Below are 26,435 nucleotides of genomic sequence, written 5' to 3' on the forward strand. Positions count from 1 at the left end.
AAGCAATGGATGGAAATGTTTTCAAGGGGGTTCCACACAGAGGATGGGCTGCATTGGAACTTGACAACAGCATCCACATGACACTGGTTTTGCAAGTATAAAAGATGCAAGATTGAGGGAGTCATCTTTTTCCATCACGGTTCAACAGGCATTTGAGGGTTATAGCAGCGTGTGTGTCCCCTTGGGCAGGCCCTGAGAAGCCATTGCATGAAACTTTGAAGGTGAAACCTAAATTACAAGGACGAGTCCGGGATATTGGAGAAGATAAAACAATAGGATGTCTATAGAGGAAAGCTGCAAGCATAAAGTAGAATGATCTCAAGACAGATGCTGTGCATACAGCATTCTGTAGGCAGAAAGGCTGGAAGGAAATACTCAAGTCTTTTAGAGCCAAGATGATGTCATCATGAGCCTTAGCTTTAACTTAGGATCCTAGCATTTGATATTTTCTTTTACGAGTCTGGTTTTTCTTTGGCTAATTTTTCTTTGCTGTGGTCCTACTCCAATTTTCTGGAACGTGCCAGTCTATGTTGAAGGAATGCAAATTACTCTTTGATTAGTCAGACGTCCACCATTAAAAGATGCCTGACCATAGTTTTGAAGTTAGACTAAGTTCATTTTACATTATGAGATAGCCATGAGTCTCTGGGGATAGCATGGAAGGTTTTGGCTCAAAACTGATAGATTCAGATTTTGTTGATAAAGACTGATTTGTAATTGTTAATACTGACTGTCAACTTGGCAGGAATTAGAATTGCTAAGGAGTAAAACATGTTTATGAAGGATTATCTGCATTAGGTTAACTAAAATGAGAACTATTCTAAATGTGAATGGTATCACACTTTGGGCTGTGGTTGTGTACTGAATAAAAAGGAGGAAATGAGCTAAGTACGAGCATCCAACTCTCTTTGCTTCCTGATGGAGGATATGATGTGAACAGTTGCCTCACTCCCACCACCATAATTTTTTCATCAATCCTCTGTCCAGTATCACCTTGTCCTAGACACCTGAATAGAGCAAGGTGGGATGAAGAAAGGGCAGACATATACAAAAAAGCTTGGTTTGGATAGGCCATTCTCACTTTGATGGAGTGGCTTCAACTCTGCAACAACTCAGAATATCAGTACATTTATTAGGGACAGCAGAAGGTGGCTTTACCTGATCTCTGGGAGATTTTAGGAGAGGAGCCATCTCAGGCTAGAAACACATGTAGGATGATATCACTATGCAGGTGAAGACAGGTACAACATAGAAAGAGGCCTGTCATTGAGCAGAAAGGAAGGATGGGTGGGAGAAAAGTTTTAGAGAGGAGGAGGAGGAGACTGGAGCTAGGGAGACGAGAAGCAGCTGAGAGAACATGGAGGCTGATGTTAAGATTCCTCTCTGCACATTTATACGTTGTTATGAATATTCTTAAGGGATAGATGTGTACAGGGTTTTGTATGTCTAGGTGGGCAATTATATATTATCAATTGGATAAGAGGTTATTGTGTTGTGTGTTCTTTCATGTGGTGATTTAATTGAGTTCAAGAGAGTACGTGGTGGCTAGACACACTGGGCCGCCATGGAATTGGGATGTGTATGTCTGGCATGGTAGCAACCTGTCTTGAAAACTAGATGGGTAGAGAGAGTGCTGCCAGGCTCAGAGAGTCGCCATCAGCAGTGTGATATGGGATGGAGCTTAGTGGGTAAGAGATGCTTTGTTGACTGAGATGAAATTGTCTAACATATGCCATGAGGCACCATGTGTAGTAAAAGAAAGCATATTTTAATTATACCATAACAAACACATGGAAGGAGGAAGTTAGGACTGAAGCTTTCTCTTCACTGTGTCAGCATGCCCATAGGGACCAGAGGAAGGCTTTGCCAATTTCTTAGGGTCCGAGGCATAGGTCCTTGTCTGAACATGTATTCTATCAGGGCTTCTTCAGCTCACTCCACACCATGATGGACTGTACTCTTTCATTTTGTGCCAAAATAAACCACTCATTTATTAAGTTGCTTCTATCAGGTATTTTCTCACATTAACAAAGAGCTAATCTATGAATTTATACTTCTTATCATTCCTTTACCCTACTTTTTGTACCTTTTGATTTCTTTTATTTAAGCTAAAAATCCACATCTTTAGTTTACAACTCAAGGAAGTCAGAGTGGAGTGTAATTATGCTAATGACTTCTGTAAAAGTCCATAATCATACAGGTAAAATGGGGGGGGGGCACACTGTCATTCTGAACTATGTGTCAGGTATTTGGGCAAAACATTGAGAAAAATAACTAGAAAATCCAAAATATAACCAAAATACTAAGATTTTGGAAAGTGAAAACAATCTAGCTGCTCAGACTTTTCAAGCCAATATCTCTGACAAAGGAGTGCTAATATCAACTGGATAATTCCAATATGAAGGGATACATCGAGAAATTCTGCTGAAATTGACACTTAAAAATATCTGCAGTGTCCTAGAAGTAAGCATGGCCACTTTCTACCCATAGACACATATATTTAATTGATGACATATATTAGGGTTCTCAGAAAGTTTTAAAAACCAAAGTAACCCTAGTATGCAATATTTTAGAATTCTCCATTCATTCAAATGTTTGTTCCAGAATCATCTGAAGTGTTTTTAAAAACAGATTTTAGGCCTCACTTAAAAGCTGTTGATTGAATACATCTTCACTGGAGATCCTAAAGGTTCTGAAGAAGTTCCCAAATGCCAAAAACTAATACCTGTCTCTTAGAGCAATGCCTCTTAATTGTTATTCAGGTTAAGGTTTTGGGTCAGTCAGTCTGGAGTAGAACTGCAGTTTCACTAAGCCTCCAGGTGGTACTGTGAATAGAAGACCTCTTTCTACTTAAGAAAGGTAGTTAGAGGTCTGAAAGGCTCATTGAGCAGAAACATGAGTAGCTAGAATGTTCTGCAGGCTTAGTTAGAGGCCTGCTCAGGGGCTGCGAGCTGTTAAGCATCGTATCCACTGCAGCTTGCATCCCTCTCTCAGCTTGTGATCTTGCTCACCTAGCTGTGTAAAAAAAAATTAATTCACAATGACGTATACAAGACCAGAGGGGAAGATCAGTACATTCAGGTCAGCAAATTCTTCTGCAGTATGTAAAATCTCAGGAAGTCCACTTGTTGGAAGATTGCCTAATGAGCCTTAAACAACTTAAGAATTCATAGTTTATAAAACATTCCTCAGATGAAGTTGGCTGAGACAGTTTCATGCACTGAGCCTTACTTTTTTTTTTGCCAAAAGAATCATAATATATGAATTTCCTTTGTAAAGATACAACTCTCCATGAACATATCTGATAAGGCTGCTGAGATAACTCTACTTCGCTGTAAAAGGCAGGGTTTTGGTCCCTGCGACCTTTGAATTTGAGACTAACGGCAGCAAAGATACAGTGACACATGTCAAATGGAGACCAAGATTACACGTTCTGTGGAGGTGTTAACGACTTACGATGAGGATATTCTCAATTTTCCCGACAAACTCAAAATAATTGGGAATTTGGAAGTGAAAAACGAAGGTATAAAACTAATCAAAATGGTAGACACTTCTAGAAGCTATGAATTGTTCTCAGACAATAGCTAATGAGAAAACAAGAACGCCTGTCCTATTACCACAATGAGCTGAATTGTGCCTAAAAGCAAGGGGTAGTATTGTCTCAGAACCACTATAAAGCAACGCACAGCTAATGGTTGAATTTGGCTAATAAGACCTGTCCTGAAGGGGTTGGGGATTTAGCTTAGTGGTAGAGAGCTTGCCTAGCAAACGCAAGGCCCTGGGTTCGGTCCTCAGCTCCGGAAAACAAAAAACAAAGAACAAAAAACAAAAAACAAAAAACAAAAAACAAAAAAAACAAAAAAACAACAACAAAAAAGAAACAAACAAACAAAAACCTGTCCTGGAAACTCCAAGAGCTGATAAACACTTTCAGTAAAGTAGCAGGAAACAAATTTAACAGAAAAAAAAAATCACTAAATCCCCTATATAAAATGACAAATGGAATTGAGAAAGAAATCAGGGAAACAAGACCTTCTAAATCGCTTTAACAATATAAAATATCTTGGGTAATAAAGCAAGAAAGTGAAAGATTTGTATGATTCAAACATTAAGACATTGAAGAAAGAAATTGAAGAAGCTATCAGCAGATGGAAAGATCCCCTACACTCATGGATTGGTAAGATTAATAAGAACAAAGGGCCACCCTAATGAAAGCAATCTGTAGATTTAATGCAATCTTCATCAGACTTCCAACAATATTTTTCTCATATCTGGAAAGAAACATTTCAGCTTCATAGAGAAACACATACACACACAAAAACAAGAATAGCTAAAACATCTCGGAATGATAACTGGACTGCTCCATGGTATTGGCACAAAAACAGACATGTGGATCAGTGAAGTAGACTGAAGACTCAGACATAAATTCACACACCTGGAGATGCCTTATTTTTGATAAAAAAAATAAGTCAAAAATGCACTCTGGAAAAAAGACAGCATCTTCAACAAATGGAGCTGGTTGAACTGGATGGCAGTAGAAGAATCATCCTTCACAAAGCTCAACTCCAAGTGAATCAAAGACCTAAACATTAAATCAGATACACTGATCCCCGGAGAAGAGAAAGTGGGGAATTGCCTGAAATTGTTGGCACAAGAAAAGACTTTCCAAAACTAACAACAACACTTCATAAATAGGATTTCATGGAATCTAAAAGCTTCTCTACAGCAAAGGACACCATCATTTGGAAAATTCAGCAAGCTCTACAATGGGAAAATATTTTCCCAACTGCACACCTGATAGAGGCCTAATATCCAAAAACACATGAAGAATCTCCTCCAAAAAACTGAACAGCAAGAAAATGATCAATTTAGTTTAAAAGTGGGTTACAGATCTAAACAGAATTCTCAAAAGAAGGAAATTAAATGGCTGTGAAGCACTTAAAGAAAAATTTAGCATCCTTAGTCATGAGGAAAATGTAAATCATAACTGCTTTGAGATTTCATCTGACACCAATCAGAATGGCCAAGATCAATAAAACAAGTGGTAGCTCATGGTGGCAAGGAAGTGTAGTAAGGAAAATACTCATCCATTGCTGGTAAGGCTACACACTTTTACGTCAACAGGAAATCAGTGTGGTGGTTCATCAGAAAGATGAGAATCAATCCACTTCAAGATCCAGCTACACCACTCATGGACATATGCCCTAAATGACACTTCATCCTCCTACGTATACAGTTGTTTCAACCATGTTCATTGCTGCCCTATTCATAATAGCAGAAGTTGGAAAGAACCTAGAAGTCTGCAACAGATGAATGGATAAAGAAAATGTTGTACATTTACACAATGAAATCTTGTAGAAACACAATGATGAAATTCATAGACAAATGGACAGAACTAGAAATCATCCTGAGTGAAGTAACTCAGACCCAGAAAGACAATGTGAATGTTAGCTGATAAACCATTGATAAGTGAGATACAAACCATAGAACCACAGAGGTTAGATAGTAAGGGACTAGGAGAGAGGTAGATATCCCTAGGAAGGGGAAATAGAATAGTTTAAGAAGATGAGAGGTGGAAGGGTTAGAATGGGAAGATAAAGCAGGAATAGGGAGAGAAAGGGGGATGAAAGCTAAAACTAAGGGATTGTATGCAAGCTTACAAACTACTTAAATACATACATACATACATACATACATACATACATACATACATACATACACACACACACACAAGTATATTGTGTTCTAAATGAAATCACCAAATGAGAGATAGAGCCTTAAGTGAACATCTCTCCTCACCAAATGAAGCTTCCAATAATAAAAAATGTATTACATCTAATAGAGTCTTGACCAAAGGGTTCCTATAGGAACTTTCAGACAACTTAGATTATTTTCTAAGTTATTGGTTACTCTCCACATAATGAAGGCAAAATCCCATTGCTGAAGACAATACCCACATAACTTATTGAACTAGTAGAAGTCTAGCTAATGCCCATCTAGAACCTTTACTTGAAAGTACTCTACATGTTACCAAAGAGGAACAGTAAACACCAACCCAGCGACAAACTCTTTGATCTACACAATTGACCTACTCGAACAATGTGCTGGTGCAATGGTAGCACAAAGCTTGTGGGAGTAATCAACCATTATCTGATTTAAGTCCCACTCCATGAGATGGAAGCCATACTTAGCTCTGCTTGGGTGACCAGGAAGTTAATATTAGATAGCTCACCACATTTTTCTCTGTGTGTCTGAAAGGTGTGTTGTTGTTTTTGTTGTGAAGAACCATTAAAATCTGATCAGCAGGAAAACATAAACGGTATTAGGATTACACAAAGAGACAGAAGCAATAATAAGTGAGATTCACAGATACACATGATTAATGTATGAAACTGGCTAACCTGACTATGAAAATTGACAGACACTGGGATCTATGGTCAAGGCGTGATGATCAAGGGTAAGGGGTCAAAGCGTGCAGTTTTTGTTCAAATGGCAAATTTGAGACCGACGAAGGGGTGTTAGAGTTCGAGGGTAAAGAATAAGACCTACATAAGATCAAGCTAGCCAAAATCCCAGCAGTGATGGAGTAGATGATCTCAGGGCTCCGTTACACACTGAGTGATTGCCAGTGGATAGTTTCTGGGGAGGGACAATCATTCTTTATTGAGGATGTGACTAGTTGGAGGTTTCCGAGGCTCCAGGGAAATGGTTCCAAATCCACGTGCACACAGGCGGCCCTAATTGGTGCATGTTAGAAAAAAAAGATGAAGTTGGGAGGGTGGAGTGTTGCAAGAGCTTTGGGAGAGTTGGGAAAGAAAGATAAATATGAATTTCATTGTATACATATATAAAACTCTCAAAAAATAAAGTTAAAAGTTAAGTGGTGCTTGTCAAGCACATTGACCACACAGGCAGGACTCTTACTGGGTGGTGGTAGGGGATCAGCATTTTTTTCTGTTCATCTAAAGCTGAAACTGAGTGAGGCCCAGCTACAGTAGAGAGCTTGGTCTGCTTCGCTCGAGCTGAAGGCAAGAAGGATAAGGTCATTTAGAAACACCCCGAAGACATGCTCAGTGCAACACTTAATGAGTTCAATTATGTGTTTGTCCCATGGCTTTAACAAATTGATAAATAGGGGTTGGGGATTTGGCTCAGTGGTAGAGCACTTGCCTAGCAAGCGCAAGGCCCTGGGTTCGGTCCCCAGCTCCGAAAAAAAAAGAATAGGAAAAAAAAAAAAACAAATTGATAAATAAAATTTACCATCAGAGTGGTGACAGGTAAGTTTGGAGGTCCTATCCAGTTTTTAAACATTAGAAATAGCAGGTGTTACAATAAACAGTCCTATGAGTTATGTGATTCATACAATCAAAGAGTTCCATTCCTGCTAGACCACTGTCTGCAGAGCCCCTGAACCCCTCGGGGCCCTCAGGGAGCTATGCTTTTTTGCACTGGTGGTGGAACTTGCCTTGTTAAATCTGCTGTCAGGTAAGTTGCTAAAATCCAGTGTGCTTGTGTCAAATTCTGTGCATAAAACAATAAAATAGGCTGTATCCATTGACTTTCTTTTATCAAAGATTTCAATATAGTAGGTGATGATGCTATGTGGCTGGCATGTTATACAGAGAGAAATGTCTTTCCAAATTGGAGCCAATCCTTTTCAACCTTGCTGCTGCCTAATTCGATAAATTTGCACGACATTTGAAATAGCTCAGTTCCTCAGTTCAACATTGTTTCCAGGTTCTTTTGTCCAGCTCCATTTCCAAGAGCCACTTCCTTTGCTCATTTTCAACAAGCAGCTCTTCACTTATTGAAGTCTTATCACTTCTGTTGTACAATTTGGCCCCGTCTTCCAATTCAGACTCTCTTGTTGTTTCCACAACCTCCAAAGTTGCTTCTGTAAAAGTAATGAACTCCTTCCAGCATCATCTGTGACTGTTAGAATCAACTCCTTCCAACGTCCTGTGCGTGCAGATGCATGGATCTCCCATCATGAGTCATAAATGCTCATTCTTTCCTGGCTTTACTGAGAATTAAATACAGGGCTTTATTCATTCTTAGCGACTTACCTATTCCTGAGCTATATCCCAAGTTGTGAAGATGATATTCACAGTACTTAGTGCTGAATCTGGGACTGCAGAGATAGCCCAGTAGTTATGAGCCCTTTTTGAAAATTCATGTTTATTTCTAAGCATACACATGGTGGTTCACACCCATCATCAACTTGGGTCTCAGGGGATCTGGTCTCCTCTTCTGGCCTGTACATGCATATTATGTACCTGGTATAAGAAAAACACCCCTGCACAAAAGGAAACCCATAAATAAATAAGTAAATAATTGTTGAATCTTTTCCAGAATGTTCAATTGACTTTAGCCACCTATGCAAGAGAATCATCATCTTTAGGGACTATTGTCATGAAATGTACTAATTAAATATATGACAAGGGATGCTTCAAACTTTCACTTTGTAAAACAATGTATGTCAGCAATGCACAATAATAATTCAAGGAGCAGAGTGACTGTGTATCTGCCATTATCAATAAAAGGGAGCACGTAGGAACAAGATGTACTTTTGACAATTCTTTAAATGAAACCACGGAGAGAGTCGTTTGCTTCAGAAAGATAGCGAGATAGCTTTTGGCATGGTTTCCAACTTAACTTAGGAGATCAAGTGTGACAACATCTAGATCAACAGAATGAAGGCACCATGAGGACAGATGTGTCCAGGTTGGCTTCATGTCAGAAAGTTGCCAGGTAGACTAGAGTGAAAATGGAATTTCTAGTCAGGGAAGATTTTTCTCTATATCCAATGTTATAATAAATCTCTCTTCTCTCTTCTCTCTTCTCTCTTCTCTCTTCTCTCTTCTCTCTGTCTCTCTCTCTCTCTCTCTCTCTCTCTCTCTCTCTCTCTCTCTCTCTCTCTCTCTCCTCTTTTCTCTCTGTCTCTTTCTCTTTCTTTTTCTCTTACTTCCTTCCCCTACTCTCTCTCTTTCTTTTTAAGATTCAGATGTAAAATCTTCCTCCATCATGCCTGTAGAAGCCACCTACATTAGCAGCTGAACAGGAACCAGCAGCTAATTACATTCAGACTTCTAAAAACCTTTCTCGGTGATAGAATTGCAGATATTTCCCCTGAGCCAATTGTGCAGATGCAAGATTGTTTCATTGACGTGATCAACAATATCCGAGTACCAGTAGCCAGGAGAGAATAATACCTCACAACAAGATGGCAGCCCCCATCTGCTTCTGGGTCCCCAAAGCGTGACACAAGTGTGAAGAGAACAGGTGCAGCTCCAGTTTAATACATAACAGCTTGTGTGCTAGGAATTCTCAGCTTGCACTGTAAATACATAGATGTTTCCTGGTGCACATCTTTATTAGCTCTATAGTATCACTATCAAAAAGAAAAATAGGAATGTCTTGTGTGGGTGGTTACTTCTTTGCAAAACACAAGAATTCAAAGGTATATAGTGAAAATTTCCAGGACTTTTCCCATGCTTTTCTCTCTCTCTCTCTCTCTCTCTCTCTCTCTCTCTCTCTGTACACATGTGTGTATCTGCACATGTTTCGATATAATGCCATTATTGTCTTCATACTTAAGTTCTGCTTTATAGGAATTCTGACAGGAATGGTTACCAATCAGAAAACTTCAAAATTAACACAGAATCAAGGTAAACGAAACAGCATCTACACAGCAGGCCTTGGGAAGCAGGGAGACAAGAACTACGATCCAGCTGGACCCAAAACACACTTCCATTCAACTTACGAGCTGTAGAGAGAGAGAGTACACAAAGCCCAGGTCTGTGCTCATGTTCCAGATGAGGAGATGTAATTCCAGGCCTGGGAAGGAAAATTTCTGCAAATCATAACTGTAGTTTTAAAACTATGAGTAAAGACATGAATATGTTCTGAATACAAATGAGATCATGGCTGTACTGTTTTTATGTCCCCAGTCACATACAGATATGCAGGTAGATCTGCATTACCATTACCTAAGCACAAGTCCGGAAATCTTAGAATGGGAAACATGTAATATGACCTATCCTTTTTTAAAAGGAACATTCAATAGTATAGATTTTGAAATAAGAAAAAAAAAACACTCAGTGAGCGAATTCTTGACTCTCTCACAGCTTTGGAAACATAAAGTTGAAAAGTTCACAGGTTTAAGTTTCTTTGTCTTTGCAGTGATTTTCTTTCGGGTTCTAACTATAAACTTAGAGAAATGATCTACAGCCTGGAGAAACTAAAGCCAAGCAAATGCTTTTCATTTTAATAAAGCAGGGCTATAACTTGTACTTTAAGATGATTTGAAGTAAGGAAATCACTGGTTCCTAGGGCCTAATAGCACCTGTGGGAAGATAGAAGGCAGTGTCTTACAGTAGCGGCATTTGAGTTATAAACTGTAGCAGTGGTCTCATAATCATGTACATTTATAGCAAGAGGAAAACTTTATACAAGACCACCATGGACAGAGTGATGTCCACACACACACACACACACACACACACACACACACACGCAGACACACACACACTCTACACACACCATCACATGCTGCTACCTTGCCATTGATAATATTCCCTGTAATGTGCAGGCTCTGCTGCACACCAAATGGGGAAGAGTGGAGTTGAACCAAGCTCCATGGCCCACAGCTTCTTTGGCTCCATGTCCTCTCTTGGTGCGTTTGGACTTCTGTACACACCAGGCAGGAAAGAATGAAGCAGAGTCTGGAACGGGTGATGCCATAGGATCCAGGTTGGAGAGTGAATGCTGAGGCAGGAGGCTTCCTCCAGACATCTGTGTCACGTCTCTTTGATATGACAGCTCTTTTAGACAATGTTCAAGAAAGCAGCTCTTTCGTGTGGTATTTAATGAGACAGCTTGTGTGCATCTACTTTATTAGGGTGAACGAAGGGTTATATAGTTTTGGGAAAGGGGGTGAGATTATCCAAGGTGGACAAAGGCCATTGGGTGAAGGTTAAGATACCTCATTAGCATGAGAAAGTCCAGGAATCTCAGGTGAAGGCTCTGTGACATTTCTGTTAGAAGTTGTGGGGTCTGGGATTCCCGGGTAGAGAAGAGGAAGTCTGCTGATCAAGGGCGTTCACCATTTTACATCAAGCTCAGGGGTTCCCAGCAATAGCAGACTTTGACCATAGTAGTAGGATTTCCTGATCATACCCTACTTTACAGATATTTTATAAATTGGAAAAACATGTGCTGAGTTAGTTGCACATGACCGGTGGCTTTGGGTGACAAAATCCAGTCTCGAGCCCAGACAGCTGGCTTCAGCTCCTGTGTTTTCTGTTTGCCTCTATTCACTTTTCCACACAGGCCATGTTGGTTCTAGGGTCCAGTGAAAGGTCAGCAATATTTGAGGAGAATAGCGCTTCCCTAAGAGGTCTGGGATTTACCAAAAGGCTTGTACAGGTTCTATATGCAATTTAAATTTTCAGCATTAGCCAAATATTGCTAACCAGAAGTTGACACAGAAACTTATGAACCATTCCCGCTAATGAGGACAGACCATTTAGTGTATATGACCCTTTGCCTGTTTGTTGAACAAGGCTTTGGAAGTACTAGTTAAACTACACCCTTTCCGTATCTTGTGCTTTGTAAAGGAGTATATATTATGTTGGTGTCAGACATATGCAAGCCTAACTTGCCATAACTGATTGGCACATCTTGCCACTCAAATGAACATGTGCCTATGAATAAGGAGGAGTACAAACTTCACATGTAACAGTCTGATGTGATAACATACCACCTCCCTCAGTCCTATACTGATCCTAGAGTGTTAGCATTGTTTTGTGTCTACTAGAGGGAGGGAAAATTGAGTGACAGAGAAATGACCAAGTACAACCTCAGTCAGCTTAAATGGAGGAGGTAGGCAGGATTCCAGCCCTAGCTGTCTGTGCGTTGAAGCTGCTTTCTGACATCTGTGCTCTTCATCCAAGAGGTGTGTGCTGACAGTGAAAATGGAGTTGTAAATGGTATTCATGTTTGAAGTCAAGGCTTCAGTATCGCTACACAGGCAAAAGCCACTCAGAGACAAGCTGCCAAAGTAGCTTCAAGGAAATCGATGCTCAAATCTTTTAGTGAAAATATACAGAAAGGATGGCTAAAAGGGGCTAGTAAAGAAGCAATAATGGTTCTGGAATAAATGCCAGTGACATCAAACATCTGTTTAGAACTGATCGGAGTCAAATGTGGCTATAAATGTATTATGTCCTTTAACAGCTTCTGTTCTAAACACTTTAAGTCAGATGTCACAAAACATCCTTATTTCAACAAAGGGGAAAAAACTGGCACATTCCTGTCAGGCTGAAAACCTAGGCAAAAGTATTTAATGTAGAAAAAAAATATAAATGCCATATTCCAGTTGCTGTGGTAGCTGCTAAGAAGAGAAGAAATGATGGCAAAAACAGGAAATTCTAGTTAGAGAAGATAGTAAAAAGTGGTGCACGTTATGTTGCGCAAAGCCAAATGGAAGGAATGGTTAGCATCGGCCCAGCAAGGACAGGAGAGGGTTTTTCATAGAGACAGCAGTGCGAGCAAAGAAAGTTAAATAAGGCAGGATTCTTTTTTTAAGGCTCCCCAAAGTGGAGTGATTTAAGTGGTGTTGAGGAGGTCAAGGGAAATGCAATTAGACTCCACCTTTCAAGGTTGCAAACGTAAATAACCGATTGGAAAGCTCCGGGGAGGTCTCAACGGTTTCAGTCAGAGAAAAGCAAGGTTCAAAATGAAAGACAGGGGTGCCTACTCACGAGAAAGACATGAGCGAGAAGATGGGCAATGCTAGGGATAAAATGGGGTTAGAGAGATGGCGCTGGTAAAGGCCTGGGAAGATAAGATAGGGCAAAGCATTCCGGATGTTGGAAATTTCTGCTTCGATGGGCATGCTGCTGGCATGGGATCGCAAGGGAGAATGGGATGTGAGTCCACACGGTCACGTGTCAGGACTGCTTGTGTGAAAGGGTTGGGTAGCAATCTGATCAGGCACGCTAAATAAGCACATCTTCTGTGTTAAACACGCATGATAATGTCTAGATAATTACTCTGCTTTGAGTGTGAATAGTTTAATGTCATTATTATTATTATTATTATTATTATTATTATTATTATTATTATTATTATTTATTACATCTTGACTTCAGTTTTTCCTTCCTCATCTTCTCCCAGTCCCTCCTTCCCTCCTCCCGACTTTCCTCCTTCTTCCCTGCCCCTACCCACTGTTCCTGTTTCTATTCAGAAAATGGTAGTCCTCTCAGAAATATCAAGCAAATATAGCATATCAAGTCGTAGTAAGACTAGGTACATCCCTCAGTATTAAGGTTGGGCATGGCAACCCAGTATGAGGAAAAGTGACATAAAAGCCAGTTAAAGAGTTCCTGCCCCCACTATTAGGAGTTCCACAAGAACAAGCTATACAAATATAACATGTCCCAGGAAGGCTTCCTGAAGGCTTATCAGTCTCTTTGAGCCCTTGTAAGGCCCGGTTTATTGAATCTGTAGTTCTTCTTGTGGTGTCCTTGACCCGTCTGGCTCCTACAATCTTCCACCCCTCTCTTCAGTAGGATTCCCTAAGCTCTGCCTAATGTTTGGCTGGGATCTCTACATCTGTTCCCATTGGTTGCTGGATGAAGGCTCTCTGATGACAACTGTGCTAGGCACCAATCTGTGAGTATTCCAGAATATCATTAGGTATCATTTCATTGATTTTTTTTTGCAGGTTTGGTTCTGTCCTTATTCTCTGGGATATCCAGCCTCTGCGTTCTGGCCCTTCGAACAGTATCAGACATCTGTGTTTTGTAGAGTTAAACCTACATACAATGTTTATTGGGTATTTTTTGTTGCTTCTGTTTCTATGGTGCCAGGCCCTTGGGTAAGTACATGGAAACCTTAGTCTGACTTTTTCTGTCCATCATGAAGTCCTGGCTTATTTCTAGACACTGGCGTATAATAGAAAATGGCAGATTCTTTTTTTCAGCTCAGTATTTTCCAATCATTACAGTAAAACTGACCTATTTAAACTTTTCCTGGTTGGTCTTTTTCTCCCCAGTTTAAAGTTTGTTTTTTTCCTAAATTGGATTTGATTTGTTTGTGGAGACAATGATAATGTTAGAATTTAGGCCAATAGTAAAACTGTTTTTATTGAGTTTGGACAGGAGCTCTATTAAGTTAAACACATGTTGAAACTATTCTTGATCTTTCGTCGTATACCAGCACATTCTCCTTAGTGTTCATTTATTCTTAGAGTCCCCAGGGGACTGTTGATAAACACCTAGAATTAGGGAGACAGATCTTTATCTTTGGGGATTTAAAGAAAAGATTTCAAAGTTGCTTTAAATGCAGATAAGTTGCCCATGATTCTATGTCCAATGCATTTTAAGTTTGCGGACTTAGCAAAACTGGCTATTGAAATTAAAATACATGTAATGATTTTACGCATAATGGCAATCTGGAGAATGCAAGACAAAATGAGAAAAATAAATTGAAGAGCAATAGTAGCAGGTATGTTATGATACTTACTCATGCTCAAAGCAAACTATTTCTAAGTTTAAAAACAATAAATTGTATGTAGTTTCTTTTTACTCACCTACTCAGTTTATTTTTGTTTTCCATTAATTAGAATGTACTCACCATTGTAACAATCTCAATTCTCATTGGGTTCCATCCTGTTTTTGAGCATGGAATAAAAAATGGCTTCTTTCTCTCCATTTGCATAGCACGAATTGCAGTTGGGTGCGGTTTCCCTAAGCACCACCATTGACAGCAATCAGCCAGAGTGTGGCATGCTTTGGGGAGATATTTTTCTTCTTAAAAATAAATTACTGTATTGACTCTTACAGATAAGGATTTTCAGACTTCAGGAACCCTTCAAAGCTAGCAGTCTTTCTGTAGAGGGATCTTGGTGAGAGAACAACTATAAAATATCTGTTATATTTAGAACATGTCAAATACCAGTGTATGTATTTATAGTATCATGGGAATGTGATAAAATAACAGATTGTTAAGTTTTAGTAACTTTATCTAAAGACTCAATACCACCTTGGCTCAACTCAGAGTATTTAGGGACAACAAGGAAAGTCGTGAGTATGTTAAAGGATTTGGGCTTTATTTCTGAAAGCCACAATTCTGAATGTTAAAACTCCAATGCTTTATCACTATAGTTCTATAATATAGTCTGAAATCTGATGCTTTTCTTTTGCTCAGGATCACTTTGGCTACCTGGGGTCTTTTGGGATTCCACTTTAATTTGATGATGGTTTGTTCCTATTTTGTGAAGACTGTCACATGGATTTTGATCGGAATTATATTGAATCTGTAAAATACTTGTGGTAGAATGACCATTTGCACACTCTTAATTCTATCACTCTGTAAGCATAGTGGGTCTCTTCATCTATTTCTGTCTTCCTCAGTCTCTTTCATCAGAAATTAGAAAGATTTAAAGATTGCATTTTACAGGTCTGTTAGCTCCTGGCTTAGGCTTCTTGCTTCTTTTTCTAAATATTTTATTTAGGTTAATGTGAATTGGAATGTTTCCATGATTGTATTCTTGGCATGCCTGTTCTTGGTTCAGAGAAAGCTTACTGATTTTCTGTAAGTTGTTTGTATAGCCTGGTAAAACATCGGTGTTTGCTAAAAGTATTGATCATTCAGAAGATTTTGGTGGAAGCAATTCCATTAAAATCACAAAGAAACCTGTGCCTACTTGTATTCAGTATAGTGCTTGAAACAATGGCTAGAGCAATAAGACAAGAGGAAGAAATCAAAGAGATACGAATAGGAAAAGATGTCAAATGATCCCTATTTGTAGACAATATCCTATGCATAGGAAATCCCCCAAATCCACCAGAAAGCAATGCCAGCTGAGATCCCCAAGATGGTGACTGTTTAGCTAGGACAATCACTCATAACAGAAACATTATTTTGCATGCTTACTGAAACACACACACACAAAACACACACACACACACACACTCACACACACACTCACACACACCGCTTTAAATGAAGTTGTACCATGCATTGAACCCTATGTCTTTCTTATAAAAGTCATAGACTATCTAGCTAAATCCTCATGTGAAACCTTCCTTCTAGTTGCTGTTCAGGGACATCCTCAAGACTCCCCACACAATAGAGGCCATTGCCATTGCCTTCCCTACTTCTCAGAACATGAAGACAAGTCTCTCCAGCTGATGATACCACACACTTTGGGTAGGAAACTAGGAGGAATCAAGCTGGAACTGACCCAGATGTGACCTCCCTGATGACTTGTCAATATTGGAAAGTGGAATGCAAGCTTTCAAATGAGAAAAGTCAAACAATAGTCACACCCAACAGTAAAGCCTATGAGAAGTAACAATGACTTATCTAATGGTGCAATTATGTCATTTTCGTCTTGGGGATAAGTGAAAGCAATCAGTACTTTAAGGCCTGCTCAATAGGAAGGAAATTATGCCTGACACTATAAATCAGCTTGATACTCGTGGCTGGAGAAGGCATAGAGCCTAGAAGAGATCCTACTATTTCAATTTTCCTAAATCAATATACTTTCTCAGTGTATTCTAAATTCTTATCCTTATACCCACCAGTATATCACTCATCCCCCCATCAAAGAAGCTTCTTTCTGCAGTGAGCTATTATGTGAATTCACAACTGATTAAAATGTAGAGAATACGTTACTGGCTTTGCCCAACCCCAAGACATACATCTACAACACACACAACCTTTAAACCCAAGACTTGGAGAAACTAGTGAAAAAAGGAGGCAGAAGGCGTATGAGTCAGAGAACCAGGTCTTGTTTGAGGGTGTGTCTTTAGACATGACAGGGCACTATACCCAGGACATCTTAACAATATAGTTACCCACATAAGACCTGTATAATGACAAAGCCAGATGATATGCCAATATATATGGAGGCAATTTCATAAGGTCCCTCCTCTAGAAGAAGAACTTCAAGAAACCCAACCAAGAGTGGGACCCATGAGAAGAGTTGGGAAAGAGAGGGGGGGAAGAAATGAAAATACCATGGTCATTTATGAAATTCTCAAAAATAAAATTATAAAGATATTCAGTCTCTCACATCATGTATCTTGCACAGTGCTAGAAAGGATGAAAAGCTTCTTTTCTGGCTTTCCACTTTTTTGGGCTTTTGGATGTTTCCCTCTGAAAGCTAACAGAGCTATTTGTGGTATCCTTGAAACTATATGGTAGCGAATGTCAGGAAGAAGATCTTGAATGCTAATGTTCATTTTCCCACTCCATGTAGTCACTATGACCTTGGCATCATGAATTCAAGTGGAGATGCCCAGAGCTTGAAACATCAAAAGGTCTCTCTCTTCAGAGGTCACAGACTCACAGAAACTGGCCTTGTCCTAAAGCTGATGTCATATGAATTAGAAATGAGCTTTTATTTTGAGAAGCTACTGGGATGCTAGTGTTATTGCCAGCGTATAATAGATGTTCCACACAGTGCAATTCTGGGTAATGTAGCTCTGGAGGGTATTTATAGAGTGTTTGTATATGCCCTTGTGTATGTTTAATAGCAGATGCCACTCCACATGTTTATAGAAATTGAAAGGATAAAAAGATGTTATTTTAATACGTGATTTTCCCAGTTCCCTGAGCAACTGCTGGACAAGTGCTGGCAAATAGTCTGCCTGTATGACAACTATTTTTCTTTCTGATAAAAGATACAGGGAGCTAAAAACAATTGTGTCAGGATGTCCCTTTAAACATTGTACTTTCAAATCCTCTAAAAGCCAGAAGCTATTATCTTTTCTTGTTTCCTAAATTTTCCATACTTACTGCTTATTTAAATCAGTAAGTATTCTTCTTGGGGAAAACACCAAATGGTGGAGGATGCCAGTGCAGCGGGAGGGCCTGGAAGACCCCAGGCCCAGAGTTAGAAGGCCGCGGTGGCTTCATGGAAGACTCAACAGAAGTGTTAGTGGCTGTGGTTGTGGTCCACCAGGTTGCCCTGGTCAAGGTGTGGGGCATACGGAAGAAAGCCAAAGATAAAGAGTGGGTCGCTGTCATCAAACTGGGCTGCCTGTTTAAGAAAGGACCCGAAAATCAAGTCCTTGGAGATCTACCTGTTCTCCCTGTCCTTTAAGGAATCCGAGATTATTGATCCCCTCACCCCGATACATTCCTAAAGGTTCTAAAGATCATGCCAGTGCAGAAGTAGACTGGTGAGAGGACCAGGCTCTGGGCTTTTGTTGTTATTGGGGACTACAATGGTCATGCTGGTTTTGGTGTTAAGTGCTCCAAGGAGGTAGCCACTGCCATCCGAGGGACCAGCGCCACCGTCAAGCTTTTCATCATCCCTGTGTGGAGAGGCTACTGGGGAACAAGGTTGTCAAGCCCCACACTGTGCCATGCAAGGAGACAGATGGCTGTGGCTCTGCGTTGTTGTGTCTCATCCCTGCCTTCAGAAGCACAGGCATTGTTTCTGCTTCTGTGCTGAAGAAGCTACAGAGGATGGCATTGATGGCTGTGACACATGAACCAGGGGCTACACTGCTACCCTGGGCAGTTTTGTCAAGAGGTGGCCTTTGATGCCATCTTCAAGACTTATAGCTACCCAACCCCTGACTTCTGGAAAGAGACTGTGTTCACCAAATCTCCTTATCAAGAATTCACTGACCACCTTGTGCAAATCTATACCAAAGTCTCACTTCAGAAAGCTGTAGCTACCCATAAGGACTTTTAAGAAAAAGAAAGTGAAATAAGTCTGTTAAAAATCAGTGAGTAGTTCTTAATCTTTCTCATGCTGCGACCCTTACAGTTCCTTATGTTATAGTGACCCCAACCATAAAGTCATGTTTACTTCTACTTCATAACTGTAATTTTGTTACTATTATGATTTGTAATGGAAACATCTTCGTTTTCCTGTGGCCTTAGGCTACTCCTATGAAAGGGTTGTTTGACACCCTCCAAAGGGGTCATGACCCACAGGTTAAGAGCGGCTGATCTAAAGAATCTATGAAAAATTTATTGACAACAAGGATGGGTGTTTAGGTAGAGCAATAGATGAGAGTGTGCATATAGCTAATGTTAGTAACTTGGAAATAATTAACAAGAAATAAAAAGTAAAAATCTCAATTTACCTGTGACTGTCTCATTTAAGACTAGAATTTATCATTTTATCTTTGACTTTTATAGTTAATAGTTTTTTAGTTAATAGTTGATATTCTAGTCAGTTAATAACACAAGTAGAAGGAAACCCACTTACTTATCTTCAGGGACAGACTGTCATTTAGGGGTGGTCAGATGTTGCCATTGTCTGAATTGACTTGGAGTCTTCTCACCTCTAGAATTATGGTCTCGAAAAGAGGCAGAGCCTCATGTGTATTTCAGCCTGACTTCAAACTCATCCTCCCACCTAAACTCCCTGTGCTCAGATTATTCATTTGCTACCATAGCGACACTCTGCCTAAATTGATTAGTTCTCTTCCTAGATCTTGATTAGCTTCCAAGAATTTCCTGACTTCTCCTGCCTAGTTATTTTTGTCCCACAAACTCTACAAACCCACATGGTAACAGAGGAGTCTACATTTTAATTATATCAGCAATGATAATGAAGTTGACCCTTTTTTGTTTTTTTCCTTCTGAGGCTATTGTGTCACTATTTACGCTGAACTAGATATTCCCTCCTGGAGCAGGCAGGAAGTTCATAAGATTCAGGAAGTGAAGAAAACTCTCAGAACTCACCCGGCTCCTGAACCAAAACTATAAGACCTCTCCCCAGGGCTATGTGATCTGTGTCAGCCTTGGAGGGAAGGAGAATCTCCAATTGGCTAAGCTTCTGCAAGTTGTGCCCAGAGATCAGAGTTAAAGCATCTGAGAGGCATCACCCATGCTGTGGTGGGCTTTTTAGTGATACCTTTAAGTCTCCACATTCCTGTTAATATCCTCCCACCCATATGTCTGTAAGTAACTGATTAACTAACCAACCCACTAAGCAAGACCCAGGTGGAATTAATTTTTTCGTTCTGTTATTTGTGTGCTATCTTGGGTGTCTAGACTTTGTTCATCTCTTCCCTGGAACTCATACAACAAAGGGAACTCAAAAAACCTGGGCCAGAAGCATTAACAATATATAATCTTTCTTCTTTCTCTCAATCTCCCATTATTTGATGTAGGGAGCTGCGAAGTCCCGCACCCCAAAGATGGCGCTGGTTTCCGCCTTCCACATTCCCAATGGTGAGCGCTCTCTGAGTCCTTATTTGGCGAGGCCTGCTCAGCCTGGTCGCTTCCACATAGATACAGCCTATCCGCTATCCCCACGTGGCTTGCTAGAATTGGCCAGCGCTAGTTATTTAAGTGTGGTGCGGGGGTGGGGTGGGGTGGGGGTTGGTGGTTCCCCGTGGTCAGAAGCTTTTACAAGGTTCCTGAATAAACTGCTTGAAGAAGATCTTCGCTGGTCGTGTCTTCCTTGCTGGTCGAGGTTGGGCGTGACAATTTGAAAGTTAAGATTTTTTTCTTTCATTGGTTCACTATAGGGAGCAGAACATTGAACAGAATTATCTCTTTGACACTGATAAACATATTGCTGGACATAGTAAAAAGGAGGTAGAGTGAGAAACAAAGAACACTGTCAAACAGGATAATTTCCTCATTGATTTGACCACAGTTGAATCGTAATAGTGGCAGCTTGGAGATGTGTCCTCTAACAAGATGGAGATTTAAGGTAAAATTAGTGCTTCTTTCATCATTTCATGAGTGGCTTCTTGACTTAAAAATATTTACTATACTAAGTGATTTAAAGCATTTGCCTTGACATTTTCATTGCTAGTTTGTAGACTGCTAATAACACTTTCCTAAATTTCAATAGTACTTGAAAATTCCAGAAGACAAAATGTTGGGATTTGTTGTCATTGGTTTTTGAAAGTAAGTTGCTTTCCTCATATGAGGAAGCACACTGTAATTAAGTAAATCTAGTAATCTTTTAAAAATTTGGGAAAAGTTACCACAATTTTTGAACCTATAGGTGGGCATTACTAGGTATATATTGCCTAGGATGTCTTGAGGAATATGCTGAGGGAAGTGCTAGTTTCCCCCCTTGGAGTTCATACTACCTCTTATCTCTTTCTCTTCCATTTTGATCTTACCACCTTCCCGGGGATAGTTTGTAAAATGCCTTGTCTCCGGTGCTAGCTTGGTTTTCTGGAACGATTAAGAGGCGATATCTTTAAGTACAACTTTATTATCTGTATATGAATCAGGGAACAGTTATATTGAGAGATTTAAATGTTATGAAAAGATAAACTTTATGAAGCATACCTCATAAAAATGGATAAATTTTTGTGCTATCTAAAATGAAATGTACATAAACCCCAGGCTTTCTCTCCTTGAGAGCTTCTTGAATATAAATGTGTGGGAAGTTGAAGTCGAAGCCTGGAATTCAGGCTCTTCACAATTCCACCATCCCTCTGAAAGCTGAAATTTAAAATTAACACCCCCTTCTGTGTGTGTGTGTGTGTGTGTGTGTGTGTGTGTGTGTGTGTGTGTGTGTGTACATGCAGCTCAGAAGAAAATCTGAAGGACTTGGTTCTCTTCCTCCATTATATGGATCCTGGGGATGAAACTCGGGTCATACAAGTGCTTTTACCCACTTGCTAGTGTAAGTCTTTTCTGACCAGCCCGCAATTACTTGTCGCCGAGTGACAGTCTTTAATGCATGCAATCTCAGTTGAGGAAAATAGAGGCTGAGATAATTAGAGCTAACATTCAGAATATGCCCCACTTCAATAGACACCTCATTAAAATCTTGTAGATTCTCTTTTCCTTCACTGGCATTCAACAAAGACCTAAAGGAGATTTTCTTTGTTCTTTCCTAGAAGAGATCCATCAGGTTCAACAATGGTCATGGTAGTAGTGGGGGCTGAGGCGGAAGCAGCTGCCCTGTCTATTCTCATGTTCTACTTGACAAAATGAGTCATCATAACGTTAAAGTGTCTGAGGACAAAGGACAGGCTCACTCCAGAGCCTCCATGGGGGATCCTGTGCAAATACTGCTAGCAGTTTGGAAGAGTTAAGATAGATGAGGGGAGCTTGGGAGGTCAATGGGTGGGAACTCATCCAAAATCTCCTGAATGAGCCTGCAAGATGCAGAGGGAATAAGAAGCCCACAGTGAGACCATGGTGACGTGATTCTGACCCATGGCCTTGGGTAGAACTCTTCTACACGGTAGAGACATTGCTAAGAAAACTATATTATCATGTGTTAAACAATCTTAATTACTCCCCAGAAAAATAGGCTTGAACCTAAAGTAGCAGTTTTCTTGGGCAAAAGTCAGAAACTAATATGATAATTTCATGGGAAATTTCACGGGATCAGAGAGTGCTGGCGAAGGGTTAGAAAGAGCTCAGCCTAGTGAGTGAGCTCTATAGAGCATTAGAAAGTCTTTTGTAGGATATTTCACATTGTCTGCCTTCTCACTGACCTTTGTTTTTGTTTTTCTTTGCATTACCAAGTTTCATAGCAGGAGGAAGGTTTTTATATTTTGCATGTTGTTGAGAAAACTGTGCTATGAACTGCTTTTGTAAGTAAAGTAAGGTAGCTAGAAAAGTTCCTTTCCAAATTATGTGAAAATTATTAGCACATACTTCTTCCCTAAGGCAAGATGAGGATGACTTCATATTTATCCTACCTTGTCCCAGAAAGGATTAAGACATAGTGACCTTTAAATGGTGTTTTGGTATTAGCTACTGGAAATGTGTTTTCCATCAGTATTGCCAATGTTCCTCTTTCTAACTGGTACCCAGAGTCTTTGGAGTTATGTGAACTGAGCTTCTAAAAATGGACACCAGAACTCCCAGTTATAGTGGGGAGGGGAGTATGTAGAGCAGATGGTATTTATAACAGGAGTCATTTAAATGTGAAGCTCATGTTTTTGGGTCTTAGATAACACTACTAATACCTTTGGGTTGGTAATTCACATCTGAACTAAAGGAAATACCAAATGGACTTAAAATTTCTGAATCAGTCTTTTGAAATGGAGCATGCAGATGGAATGACATATTCAAAGACATCACATGTGCTCATGGCTAGACAAAGTGTTTCTTCTGGCATATCTGTCAAAACCTGTTTATTATGCTAATACTGTTTTGTTAAAGGTGAATCACACAAGCGTTTTGGGCAATTTACTGGAAGTGAAATTTAAACTTAACATGATTCGTGCTGTAATATTTCACCTAGAAATTTTATATTCTTCTGACTGCTTCTTTAACCTAAAGATTAAGAAGTTATTTTTATCTATCTGAACAGTTCAATATATTTATAGAAAAAAGTAATAGTGTCATTAGAATAATGAGTTATCTAAAAACCAAGCCAGATAGCAAGAGACATTTAAACAATTCATAAAATATAAAAATGTCTGAAATAAGTGAGTTGCAGCCAATAAGAACTGAGAAAAGTGAGAATTATCATGTAGATGGTTGTAAGCTTTGAAGCACCTCTGAGTATGTGGTAATTTAGTTGCTTAAGGATGGAGTATGGGAAGGGAGAAACCTGTAAAAGCGTCCTTAAAGGGTGACAACAATAAAGGGCTCAGAGACAGTCTTCAAACAAGAAGATAGGGGACAATTTTGAAAACACAGTACCATGAATCGTAAGGCAGTTACACATATTTTTAAAAACAGAATTGCGCATTCAGAGGAACCCAATTTTACTCAGTTAAAAGGATGTTTAAGGGAAGCCATTGTAACTTCATGTCGGTAGATTGGACTAATCGAGAATCATGGAGGGTAACAAGGGTCTTGTGGGTGACAGAATTGATGACGATGGAATGGAAGGTAGTAATAACTCAGGTGAGGACAAAGACCCAAGAAGGAAGAACACATGATCTACAGAGCATTACCAACGCTTGAGGACAAAGAAGGTATCTGAAAGAAGATTTGACTGTGTGTCTTTCGTCATGTTACTTAAGGTAACGGTGTCATTTCTGGTATGTTAATTTCTGGTATATTAATGATTATCTCATGCTTTCAACTCAGGGTGGCAAACAATGGCAACAGTAAGAGTCACCTTACTTATATACACCTACCACCCCCATTCTTCTCTCTCTCTCTCTCTCTCTCTCTCTCTCTCTCTCTCTCTCTCTCTCTCTCTCAGACAGGATCAAATCTGCACTACAATGCCTGGCTTTACGCCTTCCTGAGGATCATATCCAGAGTCCTTGGGTAAGTATTTCACCTCCAGATCTACCTAAATCATTATTAAAACAAACTTCCCTTTGTTAGGAATGTTCCGTTCTTATGTGTATAGGGACCACAATGACAAGAATGTTCTGTTTTGATTTGCTTTTTTGATGTGATGCCTGCTTCTTCTGGGAGTTTATTTTTATAAGTGAGAGAATGGTGAAGACACATATCCACTCTATGCAGAGAGCATCTGTTCCACTTTAGAAAAGCCAAGGACAGTTACATCAAGTCATTTAAACATCTCATTTCCCGAGAAACCAAGCTTCTGACAAGGGCTACATCCGATTCTTAAAATGAATAATTTCATGGAATATTAAATTTTTTGCATTTGATGATGCTGATCTATTACTTAAGTAACTAGAAATATTTTCTTCCAAATAGATAAAGTATTAATGTAACTAAATTTTAAATAATTTCAGTGCAATGAACCTCATTGGGGTGAATTTTATGTTTTATATGCAATCCTTACAATTTCTATATATACCACAAGATTTAAAATACAACTTTCTATTACAGCAATGGTACTCAAACTTTGAAAAACATACACAAACCCAATACAGAAGCAATTTTTAAAAAGTCTACATAAGGAAGAATCCATATTATAAATATTCACAAATGTTTTTAGTTTTAAGTTTCATAACATATATGTTGCTCAAATTAAAATTTTAATTAGAACACTCAAAAAAAATGATGATTTTTTTCACTAAATGTATTTATCAGGAGAAAAAATGTTTTGTGGACTTTTCTTAAGAATTTGATCATTGTGCTTTAGAGAACAAACATCAGAGCTGGCCCTGGTGACGAACACCTGTAATTCTGCAATTCAGGTCTGGAGGCAGAAGGGGATCAAGGTTATCTGTGAGGCCAGCCTGGGCTACAGAAGACCCTGTCTCAGAACCAAAACAAAAAAATCAGAACCAAAGTAAAAAAATGGGCATATAGAAAATAAGCAAAAGAAACCAACATCAGACTCAGAACACTGTTCTAGAATGTTCTAGAACATTCTAACAGTAGACTTTACTCAAATGGTATCAGATGAAGAAACTGCAGAATATCAGATTGGAATTAATTAATTTTCTATATTCTTAGAATGCCAGAGAGAAGAAATAACACCCAGTAGCTACTATTCAAAGGCTTGGCATATTGCAGTGATCTACCTGTGGATTCTAGCTTATTTGAAAAAAAAAATCATCTTAAAATTTTAGAAATACTTATATAAATAAGTATACAGTTTAATTATTCATTTTCATATGATTAAATTGAAACAATGTTAATTATTCATTATAACTGTCAGTCAATTGATAAGAGATATGCTAAATATATAAATGTATTAAAGAATGAGATGAAGTAATAAATGCTTTTTACCTAATTTTGAATTTACATAAAAGAAAATGCATTAAAGATATTGAATTTTTAAGTGAAGCTGATCATTATTTAAGTGAATGTGTAAGTGATCTAGGCCTGTCCTAGAGCTTGGGGAATTTTGTAATGTGTTCCGTAGGTTGAATTCTGATTTCCAACTCACAGAATACGTACATCAAGAAAGGTGAGGTGTTGCTGTGAGCTTGTCAGAGACCTGCAGGCACATTGGCTATCAGCTCACTGAAAGGTATCTGCATGGGTGCTTGCTGAGGTGAAGGGTTGTGTTGGGAGGTGACCCTGGTGCAAACAGGGACGTTAGACTCTAGTGAGAGGCTCTGGGAAGACGGGTTGCACATAGTTCGTAGTCATTTCTCATGTGTGAAATGAAAGAATCCAAACTTATCTTGCAGTGAACATTTCTAAGAGTTCTAGTCTTCCCCCACCTTTATTCTCACTCTCACAGTTTGGCTGACTCAGTCTCACTATCTCTTGTTTGCTGTCGTGTTGATTTAAGTTGCTTAATTTCATCGCCCTGTACAGCCATCGTTCAACCACGCACCTTATTTCTAAACTACTCCTTTCCTTTCTCAAGTGACCCCGTTCTTCTTTCTATGGTGGCCCTTGTACATTACTATCCTGAGGGAAAAGGAGCTGAATGAACAGGGACAGAGCAGACGCCTTACTTGGCTGTGTTATTGTGAGGGAATTCAAAGTTGTTCTTGAAAAAGAAAGGCCAGTTGGCATTTTAAAAAGGAAGCCACCTTATTTTTTTCTTTAAATATTACACAAACTACCCCAATATTTTGTGGACAGATACCAAAAAGAATAGAGGAAATCATTTTAAGGTAGATATTGAAAGT

General features: G+C 39.3%; 2 pseudogenes; both read left to right on the forward strand.

The window, feature by feature from the left end:
* The first annotated feature begins 3,411 nt into the window (after window positions 1-3,411).
* On the forward strand, window positions 3,412-18,718 carry LOC116908238 (annotated as a pseudogene).
* Window positions 18,719-20,177: 1,459 nt separating this feature from the next.
* Window positions 20,178-26,435, forward strand: part of LOC116908239 — a 67,740-nt pseudogene continuing 61,482 nt past the window's right edge.

Source organism: Rattus rattus, chromosome 8, assembly GCF_011064425.1.
Source record: "Rattus rattus isolate New Zealand chromosome 8, Rrattus_CSIRO_v1, whole genome shotgun sequence".
Classification (NCBI taxonomy): Eukaryota; Metazoa; Chordata; class Mammalia; order Rodentia; family Muridae; genus Rattus; species Rattus rattus.